Source organism: Cherax quadricarinatus, chromosome 12 (genome assembly GCF_038502225.1).
Source record: "Cherax quadricarinatus isolate ZL_2023a chromosome 12, ASM3850222v1, whole genome shotgun sequence".
NCBI lineage: Eukaryota > Metazoa > Arthropoda > Malacostraca > Decapoda > Parastacidae > Cherax > Cherax quadricarinatus.
This window is the reverse complement of record NC_091303.1, coordinates 16,824,923-16,838,412: the sequence shown is the minus strand read 5'-3', so window position 1 is coordinate 16,838,412 and position 13,490 is coordinate 16,824,923. Positions and strand designations below refer to the sequence as shown.

Here is a 13,490-nt window from a genome sequence, read left to right as displayed (position 1 = left end):
GGACCAGAGGAGACATGATAAAAATGTGCAAGATACTCGGAGGAATATAGAGGCTGGACAGAAATAAGTTTGAGAGGCGGGAAACAGGTAGTTAAAAATACGTACGAGTCACAGGTGTTTCACGAAGCATGTGTGAAGTCTCAGAGTGGTCAGGAAGCAGAATGACCTGCACAGTGAAGTGAAGCGGGATCTACACATAGCTTTAAGGTGTGATAGGGTTCACGACGCTTGGAGAGAGCGAACCCAGGAATGGCTAGTTAAAGAAGCCGGACCAGGGGCTGAGAATCGACCTCTGCAACACAAGCAGGTGAATACACATCTCTCTCTCTCTCTCTCTCTCTCTCTCTCTCTCTCTCTCTCTCTCTCTCTCTCTCTCTCTCTCTCTCTCTCTCTCTCTCTCTCTCTCTCTCTCTCTCTCTCTCTCTCTACTACAAAGGATAGCCAGTTTAATTGATCCGCATACTTGATCTATGTCAAGGAAATTTCAATTTACATACAGGATTATCTTTGAATCAAATAAAAGTGTGGCCTTATATGATATGCAGGTCTGGCCGAGCCCGTGGAGCGAGGAGTCTGGGACCAGCTGTGGCCTCGGGGCGCGAGGACCACGGCCTGAATATTTCACCAACCCACCGCCCTCACAAACTAAATCTACCTCGACCTTTTCGTCTTCTCCGTTGCCTTCTCCTTTTTTTCTCCTTCTTCCCTCTTGTTATACTTTTTTCATACCTTCTCCCTCTATCCCGTTCCTCACAGCCCCTGCTATCTGCGTCGTTACTTGTAACCACCACTACCACCAACCAAAACCCCCACCCCCACCAACCACCCCTACCTCTACCCCCACCAACCACCCCTACCTCCACCCCCACCAACCACCCCTACCTCCACCCCCACCAATCACCCCTACCTCCACCCCCACCAATCACCCCTACCTCCACCCCCACCAATCACCCCTACCTCCACCCCCACCAATCACCCCTACCTCCACCCCCACCAACCACCCCTACCTCCACCCCCACCAACCATCCCTACCTCCACCCCCACCAACCACCACCATCAGCAGAGTGATAATTATAAAAATATTTATTTACATTTATTTACATTTATTGAATATTTGTGCTTTCACGCAAGAAAGTATGTAATAAATCCCATATAACCTGAATAGAATAAATTGCGTATGATAGATTTATTTTTTTTACACCTCAGTTTTACAGGCTGTTATCCTACCACGGTTCATATGAAAGCCCAACACTAATTTATTCTATCCCTTCCTCTCCCCCGTCTAACAGTCGACTAACAGGTACCTACTTACTGCTAGGTGAACAGGGGCAGCAGTTAAAACAAAAATTCATTGGGTCTTATAGAATGTATAAAAAGGAACTTCGTGAATTTAATCTCTCTCATTCGTCACAAACACTAATCATTTTTAGATTCATTTTTAGCTTCGAATTATCCAGCCATTTAGTTGGTTTAGTTGGTAGCGTCAGCGGAACACATACTAAGGGGGTCCGTGTTTCAATTCCCGGCACAGGTTGAAATGTTGGGATGTTTCCTTACACCTATTGCCCTTGTTCACCTAGTAGTAAGTAGGTACGCGGGTGTTAGTCGACTCTTGTGGGTCACATCCCAGAAAATGTTAGTATACCTTAGGTAAGGTTAAACTTTGAAATGAGCTGAGGTCGGATAACAACTTTTTGCCTGTAAATTCAAATGTATAACAGTGGCTAATTTATTAGTATCAGTAATAGTAAATACATTTGAAAGTCACATTAGCAACCAAAATTTGATCACTGAGTCAACACGGGTTTGTAAGAGTGTAATGCAGCTTATTTACTGTATTGTTTACCGGTTACATAGGATTTTAATAGTTGTAATGGTATTAAAAGCACCTGATACATATGAGCTAGGCTGCCTAGTTTTGTGGCCGAGTTGAATACATTTTACAATTTTAATAGGAAGGAAATATAAAATTATATTATTTTTTGGTGGGTGTGTTAGGTATTGCTGTGTAGATCACAGAATGTTGCTGGAATATATCAGTGGCTGTACAGTAATTTAATTGTGAGAATCTGGGGTTTTAATCGAGTTATATTTTGTATTTTTTTGGGGGGATAATGCAAAGGAAGTAATAATTAGGGCAATTTAGTGTGCCAAATTACTTTTACAGAAAGATGATTTTTCGAGGATTATAGCTGAACAAATTTAGTGTGTGGAGTGTCATTCGTCTTTATTGATTGAATATGTGCGTATTATTTAGTGGCAGCTACTCAATAATAATTCTCCCCTGACATGGTTCACATTATTATTCACTGATTATTAATCATTAACCATTTAGTTTTTTTATAAACATTCTCTCTTTCTATTTCGCTCTTACTTTATTTGCAGCATAAATTGGTGCAGCTTTAATTATTCTTTTATTTCCCATACTCTTTATTTATATTCGCCCATTCCTGACACTAAATTGATGTAAAATATTGTAGAACATTACAAAACACTGAAATTATCGTTGTTATTCATAGATCTTCACCATATACTTCTCATAATCATTACACTAACACACTGCACATTCGTCTAACTCAATGATTACGAGAGAGCGTTCTTGCCCGACAAATTAAGTGACTTTTCGCGTAAGGTATTTGAGGCGATTAACCATGATAAAGAGTACCACGAAGTTCATCATGACTTCAGTCCGTAAAGTAAACAGATGAAGAACGTGGTGGTGCATAATTACTACTATTACCACCCTCACAGCTCCACAACTACGACTACCCTCACATTATCACAGCTACGACTACCCCTCACATTATCACAGCTACGACTACCCTCACCACCAACTACAATCACACTCATCACTACCCTCACAACCACCACAGCCACCACCTACAACCACACTCACCACTACCCTCGCCACCACAACTACCACCTACCACACCACTACCCTCGCCACCAAAACTACCACCTACCACACCACTACCCTCGCCACCAAAACTACCACCTACCACACCACTACCCTCGCCACCAAAACTACCACCTACCACACCACTACCCTCGCCACCAAAACTACCACCTACAACCACACTCACCACTACCCTCGCCACCAAAACTACCACCTACAACCACACTCACCACTACCCTCGCCACAAAAACTACCACCTGCAACCACACTCACCCCTACCCTCGCCACCAAAACTACCACCTGCAACCACACTCACCACTACCCTCGCCACCAAAACTACCACCTACAACCACACTCATCACTACCCTCGCCACCAAAACTACCACCTACAACCACACTCACCACTACCCTCGCCACCAAAACTACCACCTACAACCACACTCACCACTACCCTCGCCACCAAAACTACCACCTACAACCACACTCACCACTACCCTCGCCACCACAACTACCACCTACAACCACACTCGCCACTACCCTCGCCACCACAACTACCACCTACAACCACACTCGCCACTACCCTCGCCACCACAACTACCACCTACAACCACACTCACCACTACCCTCGCCACCACAACTACCACCTACAACCACACTCACCACTACCCTCGCCACCACAACTACCACCTACAACCACACTCGCCACTACCCTCGCCACCACAACTACCACCTACAACCACACCACTACCCTCGCCACCACAACTACCACCTACAACCACACTCACCACTACCCTCGCCACCACAACTACCACCTACAACCACACTCACCACTACCCTCGCCACCACAACTACCACCTACAACCACACTCACTACCCTCGCCACCACAACTACCACCTACAACCACACCACTACCCTCGCCACCACAACTACCACCTACAACCACACTCACCACTACCCTCGCCACCACAACTACCACCTACAACCACACTCACCACTACCCTCGCCACCACAGCTACCACCTACAACCACACTCACCACTACCCTCGCCACCAAAACTACCACCTACAACCACACTCACCACTACCCTCGCCACCACAACTACCACCTACAACCACACTCACCACTACCCTCGCCACCACAACTACCACCTACAACCACACTCACCACTACCCTCGCCACCACAACTACCACCTACAACCACACTCACCACTACCCTCGCCACCACAACTACCACCTACAACCACACTCACCACTACCCTCGCCACCACAACTACCACCTACAACCACACCACTACCCTCGCCACCACAACTACCACCTACAACCACACCACTGCCCTCGCCACCACAACTACCACCTACAACCACACTCACCACTACCCTCGCCACCACAACTACCACCTACAATGACACTCACTACCCTCGCCACCACAACTACCACCTACAACCACACCACTACCCTCGCCACCACAACTACCACCTACAACCACACTCACCACTACCCTCGCCACCACAACTACCACCTACAACCACACTCACCACTACCCTCGCCACCACAGCTACCACCTACAACCACACTCACCACTACCCTCGCCACCAAAACTACCACCTACAACCACACTCACCACTACCCTCGCCACCACAACTACCACCTACAACCACACTCACCACTACCCTCGCCACCACAACTACCACCTACAACCACACTCACCACTACCCTCGCCACCACAACTACCACCTACAACCACACCACTACCCTCGCCACCACAACTACCACCTACAACCACACCACTACCCTCGCCACCACAACTACCACCTACAACCACACTCACCACTACCCTCGCCACCACAACTACCACCTACAACCACACTCACCACTACCCTCGCCACCACAACTACCACCTACAACCACACTCACCACTACCCTCGCCACCACAACTACCACCTACAACCACACTCACCACTACCCTCGCCACCACAACTACCACCTACAACCACACTCACCACTACCCTCGCCACCACAACTACCACCTACAACCACACTCACCACTACCCTCGCCACCACAACTACCACCTACAACCACACCACTACCCTCGCCACCACAACTACCACCTACAACCACACTCACCACTACCCTCGCCACCACAACTACCACCTACAACCACACTCACCACTACCCTCGCCACCACAACTACCACCTACAACCACACTCACTACCCTCGCCACCACAACTACCACCTACAACCACACCACTACCCTCGTCACCACAACTACCACCTACAACCACACTCACCACTACCCTCGCCACCACAACTACCACCTACAACCACACTCACCACTACCCTCGCCACCACAGCTACCACCTACAACCACACTCACCACTACCCTCGCCACCAAAACTACCACCTACAACCACACTCACCACTACCCTCGCCACCACAACTACCACCTACAACCACACTCACCACTACCCTCGCCACCACAACTACCACCTACAACCACACTCACCACTACCCTCGCCACCACAACTACCACCTACAACCACACTCACCACTACCCTCGCCACCACAACTACCACCTACAACCACACTCACCACTACCCTCGCCACCACAACTACCACCTACAACCACACCCCAACCCTCCCCACCAAAACTACCACCAACAACCACACCACAACCCACCCCACCACAACTACCACCTACAACCACACTCACCACTACCCTCGCCACCACAACTACCACCTACAATGACACTCACTACCCTCGCCACCACAACTACCACCTACAACCACACCACTACCCTCGCCACCACAACTACCACCTACAACCACACTCACCACTACCCTCGCCACCACAACTACCACCTACAACCACACTCACCACTACCCTCGCCACCACAGCTACCACCTACAACCACACTCACCACTACCCTCGCCACCAAAACTACCACCTACAACCACACTCACCACTACCCTCGCCACCACAACTACCACCTACAACCACACTCGCCACTACCCTCGCCACCACAACTACCACCTACAACCACACTCACCACTACCCTCGCCTCCACAACTACCACCTACAACCACACCACTACCCTCGCCACCACAACTACCACCTACAACCACACCACTACCCTCGCCACCACAACTACCACCTACAACCACACTCACCACTACCCTCGCCACCACAACTACCACCTACAACCACACTCACCACTACCCTCGCCACCACAACTACCACCTACAACCACACTCACCACTACCCTCGCCACCACAACTACCACCTACAACCACACTCACCACTACCCTCGCCACCAGCACCGTGGTTACCTACCTTGACAGGCCTAACATATGACGTGTGGTTAATAACCCATGGATGATCTGCCTCGTGCATGGATAACAAGTATCAAACATGACCAGCCGAGCGGGACTCTTATGAGAATCCACCGCTAAACCCATACGGGTTCAGCGGCAACATTATTTACACATTAAAAAAAATAGATGCAGTGTTAATTAACAGAATAAGGAATAACTCTGTGTAAAATAAAAAATCAATGTATATTATAAAAAAAAGGAATACATATACATTTTATAATGTATTCATCTTTCTATATTGCATATTATACTAAATGGAATGTATATTAAATTTATATTCTTCAAGTTCTTCAAATGTGGGTCATTCAGCTTAGGTAGTGGAGGCTCGATCCTCTGTTCGCTAACTGAGGTCCAAAATTTGGTCAGGATAAGCTTTTTTTTTGGGGGGGGGGGGAGTCAAGAGGCAGGAAGGTAGCGATTACTGGACGGAGGGTAGAGCTTGCAGTACTTTCTCGGATGAATAACCTATACGGGCTCAGCAGTTTGTATAATAATAATAATATACAAATTACTGAGCTTCCTTATTTTTGCTCTTATTTTTTTACTATATATACTGTAATGCTGCCTCAGCTTGTCTTTAATCTTTCTTCAGTTCATTTCTAGCCTTCCCTCAGCTTATGCTAGTCTTCCTTCAGCTGATTTCAGACTTTCCCTCAGCTTATTTTTTATTTCCGCAACTTATTTCTGGCCTTCACACAGCTCTATTTTGACTTTCCCTCAACTTATTTCTAGCCTTTCCTCAACTAATTTCAGGCCTTCCCTGGTGACATCTTTATTATTATAATATATATATATATATATATATATATATATATATATATATATATATATATATATAGAGGAGGTGCTGGCCTGACCCCTTATATAGCTTCCTTGGATGCTTTACTTTCATAGTTCCTTGATAATGTGAGTAGTCACGAAAGCGCTTGGAATTTCTTTTTTTTTCAGAGTTGTTGTTTTGCATATATACATATATATAAAATTATATATGTATATATATATCGTGCCGAATATGTAAAACTGGTCAATTAGCAAGAACTCATTTAAAATTAAGTTCTTTCTAAAATTTTCTCCAATATGTTTAAAGATATATTTTTTCATTAATGTTAGTGTAAAAACTTTTAATTTTGCACCAGAAGAATCTTAGAAAACTTACCTAAACTTATTATAACAAGAACAATTTATTTTAGCCTAACCCAACTAAATATATTTTAGATTTGTTTACTATAATTTAATACTAAACAAACACAGTGAAATATATTTTTTTCGTTAGGTTCAGAATGATTTTGGCGAAATTATTGCATACATAAATTTTCACTTGTCCTATACGGCAAGATGAGCGTTGCTATTTAAGCCAAGATCGCAAGTTCTGCCTATTCGGCACGACATATGTATATATATATATATATATATATATATATATATATATATATATATATATATATATATATACATACATATATAGTAAATATTTAATATTACGTTAATACTTACAGAGAATAAAGTAAAGGTGGAGACACTTATTATGATTATCATTATGCAGCGCTAAACTCATGTGGGTCATTAAGACTGAGGCAGATGTGGTTCTTAACATCGGTCAACTTGATAACAAGCCATAAAAAAGACCCGGGTTCGATCCTCGGGCGAGCAGAAAGGTATGGGCAAGTCTCCTTTCACCTGCTGCCCCTGGTTTTTCTAATCTGTTTGACCAGACCTTTCATTGTGTTACTGGTTACTCTTATTGCTGTATGATGTAGGAGAGGCTATAGCAAATAAGAGGCACTCCAGGGTACAGAGTGAGGCTGCTGTTGGTTGATCTTTGTAGAGTGGAATAATTTTCTCTCTCTCTCTCTCTCTCTCTCTCTCTCTCTCTCTCTCTCTCTCTCTCTCTCTCTCTCTCTCTCTCTCTCTCTCTCTCTCTCCCTCTCTCCCTCCTACTCTTCCTCTATTTGGAGATAGTACTGATTGAGTCTCTAATGGTAATGTTGAGTTCACTGTACGGGAATATTGTGTTTATTACAATCTGGTTCTTAATGTTGCCCACACATCTGACACTGAGAGTGAAATAAGACCTTTATTAAACCCGCATCAGTTTTCGAGAACTTTATTCCCCCAGATCGAATGATTTTCATGAAGGGTTCTATTGTGATATCACCTGTTTATTGTCATCTTATTGCATTATATATACATATATATAATACCACTATTTCGTGGTTACAGTAATATATGAATCCTGCTCGTGAGGCTAGTACACCAAACAGGGATGAGAATGAAATTAGCTTAGAAGCTCCCACACCTCCGTATGTCCTCGGACGGCGGCCCAACAGCTAGCTGTGTGCTGTGGCTCTCGCTTACCATGAGGCAGACCAGTACAAAATGGGTTCGAATCCTTGGCTAGCGCAGTGTTGTTATTGACCAATACCACTCGTTCGTGGTTACAATAATATATATATATATATATATATATATATATATATATATATATATATATATATATATATATATATATATATATATATATATTTCCTTCTTTCTTTCAACACACCGGCTGTATCCCACCGAGGCTGGGTGGCCCAAAAGGAAAAACGAAAGTTTCTCCTTTCACATTTAGTAATATATGCAGGAGAAGAGGTTACTAGCCCCTTGCTCCCGGCATTTTAGTCGCCTCTTACAACACGCATGGCTTACGGAGGAAGAATTCTGTTCCACTTCCCCATGGAGATAAGAGGAAATAAACAAGAATAAGAACTAGAAAGAAAATAGAAGAAAACCCAGAGGGGTGTGTATATATATGCTTGTACATGTATGTGTAGTGTGACCTAAGTGTAAGTAGAAGTAGCAAGACATGCCTGTAATCTTGCGTATTTATGAGACAGAAAAAAGACACCAGCAATCCTACCATCATGTAAAACAATTACAGGCTTTTGTTTTACATTCACTTGGCAGGACGGTAGTACCTCCCTGGGTGGTTCCTGTCTACCAACCTACTACCTCTATATATATATATATATATATATATATATATATATATATATATATATATATATATATATATATATATATATATATATATAATTTTTTTTTCTCTCAACAAGTCGGTCGTCTCCCACCGAGGCAGGGTGACCCAAAAAGAAAGAAAATCCCCAAAAAGAAAATACTTTCATCATCATTCAACACTTTCACCACACTCACACATTATCACTGCTTTTGCAGAGGTGCTCAGAATACAACAGTTTAGAAGCATATACGTATAAAGATACACAACATATCCCTCCAAACTGCCAATATCCCAAACCCCTCCTTTAAAGTGCAGGCATTGTACTTCCCATTTCCAGGACTCAAGTCCGACTATATGAAAATAACCGGTTTCCCTGAATCCTTTCACTAAATATTACCCTGCTCACACTCCAACAGATCGTCAGGTCCCAAGTATCATTCGTCTCCATTCACTCCTATCTAACACGCTCATGCACGCTTGCTGGAAGTCCAAGCCCCTCGCCCACAAAACCTCCTTTACCTCCTCTTTCCAACCCTTTCGAGGACGACCCCTACCCGTCTTTCCTTCCCCTATAGATTTATATGCTTTCCATGTCATTCTACTTTGATCCATTCTCTCTAAATGACCAAACCACATCAACAACCCCTCTTCTGCCCTCTGACTAATGCTTTTATTAACTCCACACCTTCTCCTAATTTCCACACTCCGAATTTTCAGCATAATATTTACACCACACATTATATACATTATATATATATATATATATATATATATATATATATATATATATATATATATATATATATATATATATATATATATATTATAATGTCGTGCCGAATATGTAAAACTGGTCAATTAGCAAGAACTCATTTAAAATTAAGTCCCTTCCGAAATTTTCTCTTATACGTTTAAAGATATATTTTTTTCATTATTGTTAATGTAAAAAATTTAAATTTTGCACCAAAAGAATCTTAGAAAACTTACCTAACCTTATTATAAAAAGAGCAATTTATTTTAGCCTAACCAACTATATATATTTTAAATACGTTTACAATAATTTAGTACTAAACAAACACAATCAAATATATTTTTTTTGTTAGGTTCAGAATGATTTTGGCGAAATTCTTGCATACACAAATTTTCACTTGTCCTATATGGCAAGATGAGCGTTGCTATTTAAGCCAAGATGGCAAGTTCTGCCTATTCGGCACGACATTTATATTATATATATATGTACATATATATATATATATATATATATATATATATATATATATATATATATATATAATATATAAATGTCGTGCCGAATAGGCAGAACTTGCGATCTTGGCTTAAATAGCAACGCTCATCTTGCCATATAGGACAAATGAAAATTTGTGTATGCAATAATATCGCCAAAATCATTCTGAACCTAACGAAAAAAATATATTTCACTGTGTTTGTTTAGTATTAAATTATAGTTAACAAATCTAAAATATGTTTAGTTGGGTTAGGCTAAAATAAATTGCGCTTGTTATAATAAGGTTAGGTAAGTTTTCTAAGTTCCTTTTGGTGCAAAATTATAAATTTTTACATCAAGATTAATGAAAAAAAATATATCTTTAAACGTATAAGAGAAAATTTTTAGAAAGGACTTAATTTTAAATGAGTTCTTGCTAATTGACCAGTTTTACATATTTGGCACGACATGTATATATACATATATTGTATATATACATATATTGTATATATACATATATTGTATATATATATATATATATATATATATATATATATATATATATATATATATATATATATTATTTTCTTTTATTATCACACTGGCCGATTCTTACCAAGGCAGGGTGGCCCGAAAAAGAAAAACTTTCACCATCATTCACTCCATCACTGTCTTGCCAGAAGGGTGCTTTACACTACAGTTTTTAAACTGCAACATTAACACCCCTCCTTCAGAGTGCAGGCACTGTACTTCCCATCTCCAGGACTCGAGTCCGGCCTGCCGGTTTCCCTGAACCCCTTCATAAATGTTACTTTGATCACACTCCAACAGCACCTCAAGTATTAAAAACCATTTGTCTCCATTCACTCCTATCAAACACGCTCACGCATGCCTGCTGGAAGTTCAAGCCCCTCGCACACAAAACCTCCTTTACCCCCTCCCTCCAACCTTTCCTAGGCCGACCCCTACCCCGCCTTCCTTCCACTACAGACTGATACACTCTTGAAGTCATTCTGTTTCGCTCCATTTTCTCTACATGTCCGAACCACCTCAACAACCCTTCCTCAGCCCTCTGGACAACAGTTTTGGTAATCCCGCACCTCCTCCTAACTTCCAAACTACGAATTCTCTGCATTATATTCACACCACACATTGCCCTCAGACATGACATCTTCACTACCTCCGGCCTTCTCCTTGCTGCAACATTCATCACCCATGCTTCACACCCATATAAGAGTGTTGGTAAAACTATACTCTCATACATTCCCCTCTTTGCCTCCAAGGACAAAGTTCTTTGTCTCCACAGACTCCTAAGTGCACCACTCACCCTTTTCCCCTCATCAATTCTATGATTCACCTCATCTTTCATAGACCCATCCGCTGACACGTCCACTCCCAAATATGTGAATACATTCACCTCCTCCATACTCTCTCCCTCCAATCTGATATCCAATCTTTCATCACCTAATCTTTTTGTTATCCTCATAACCTTACTCTTTCCTGTATTCACTTTTAATTTTCTTCTTTTGCACACTCTACCAAATTCATCCACCAATCTCTGCAACTTCTATTCAGAATCTCCCAAGAGCACAGTGTCATCAGCAAAGAGCAACTGTGACAACTCCTACTTTATGTGTGATTCTTTATCTTTTAACTCCACGCCTCTTGCCAAAATAATATGAACACCTTTTTACGTAACTTTTTTTTTTCAGCATGGAGTTGGTCCTTCATTTGCAGATAAAACAGAACCAGTTCGTCGACGAATTGATTCGTATAATATTTGAACAGCATCCAGGGGCACTTTGAGCCATTCCTCAAACAAAACGTGCTCTAATTCTTCCAAACACGACGGTGGAGGAAATCGGCTCCTGACTTCATGTTATTGCCAATTTAAAAAAAAAAAACGCTAATGCTGTGAACTGGTGCGTTATCGTCTTGGAAGATAAAACATTTAACACATGTATAATTAATTGATTATTCAGTCATTCGACAGTATTTTAGTTATTTCAATATGTTTCTGAAGAATAATTCTCATAAAATCATCAAAAGGACGATCTCTCATTATTTTATGAGAATTATTCTTCAGAAACATATTGAAATAACTAAAATACAGGATAAGGAAGCATTCAAAATATTGAGAAAAAATACTCTTTTAATCAGGCCATTCCATCAGAATGGAAACACAGTATGTTAGATCATTGCTGTAATAAACTCAGAAGAATTTGTAATGAACTCAAAAACAAACTACAAAGAAAATTAGACATTTTAATTGAAAATAGTGATTGGACAATGCATGCTAATGACAATTTTGTAATTAACTTATCAGATGAAATATTAGATAAAATACAACTGCTGCTCTAGGTTTTGGCCTAAGTTTTGCAACTTCAAAAAAGCTTAATAATGTTGAAATTGAAAAAGCCTTTTGTAACTTCGAAAAATTTTCTGATTTATCCACTGATGAAATTAATATTAGTAAGGGAATTGTATACAGCTCTATGTTAAAACAAAACATTCCCAATTGCCCTCAAAGATTCTTTAAGTCTTATGATACACTTAATAATAATAAAAAATTGCGCCTTACTAAAGCAGATAAAATAAATTGCAATAGTAATTATGAAAGAAAATGATTACCAAGATAAAATGAATAATCTCTTAGATGATACTGAAACCTATTCTAAACTTAGAAAAAATCCCCTAGAAACCGTTAACAGTAATTTCAATAAAACAATAAAACTTCTGCTGAAAGGCAAAGATGAATTAATCAAACAATTTACTTCCACTAATCCATCTTTACCTTACATGTATGGACTAATAAAAACACACAAACCAGGGAATCCAGTCAGACCAATTATTAGCTCCATAGGATCAGTTTCATATAAATTATCCAAATGGCTTGTTGATATTTTGAGCCCTATTGTTGGCAAAATTTCTAACTTTAATGTTAAAAACAGCATAGACTTAGTTGATAAATTAAGCTCCTTTACTGACTTAAATG

The 13,490-nt window shown here is 41.1% G+C and overlaps 1 long non-coding RNA gene across 1 annotated transcript; it reads left to right on the top strand.

Moving 5' to 3' along the window:
* The first annotated feature begins 183 nt into the window (after nt 1-183).
* Nucleotides 184-12,683, top strand: LOC128686566 (uncharacterized). Its single transcript, XR_008406666.2, has 2 exons — nt 184-307; nt 12,208-12,683. It is a non-coding gene; the product is annotated as an uncharacterized lncRNA (long non-coding RNA).
* Nucleotides 12,684-13,490: the final 807 nt, after the last annotated feature.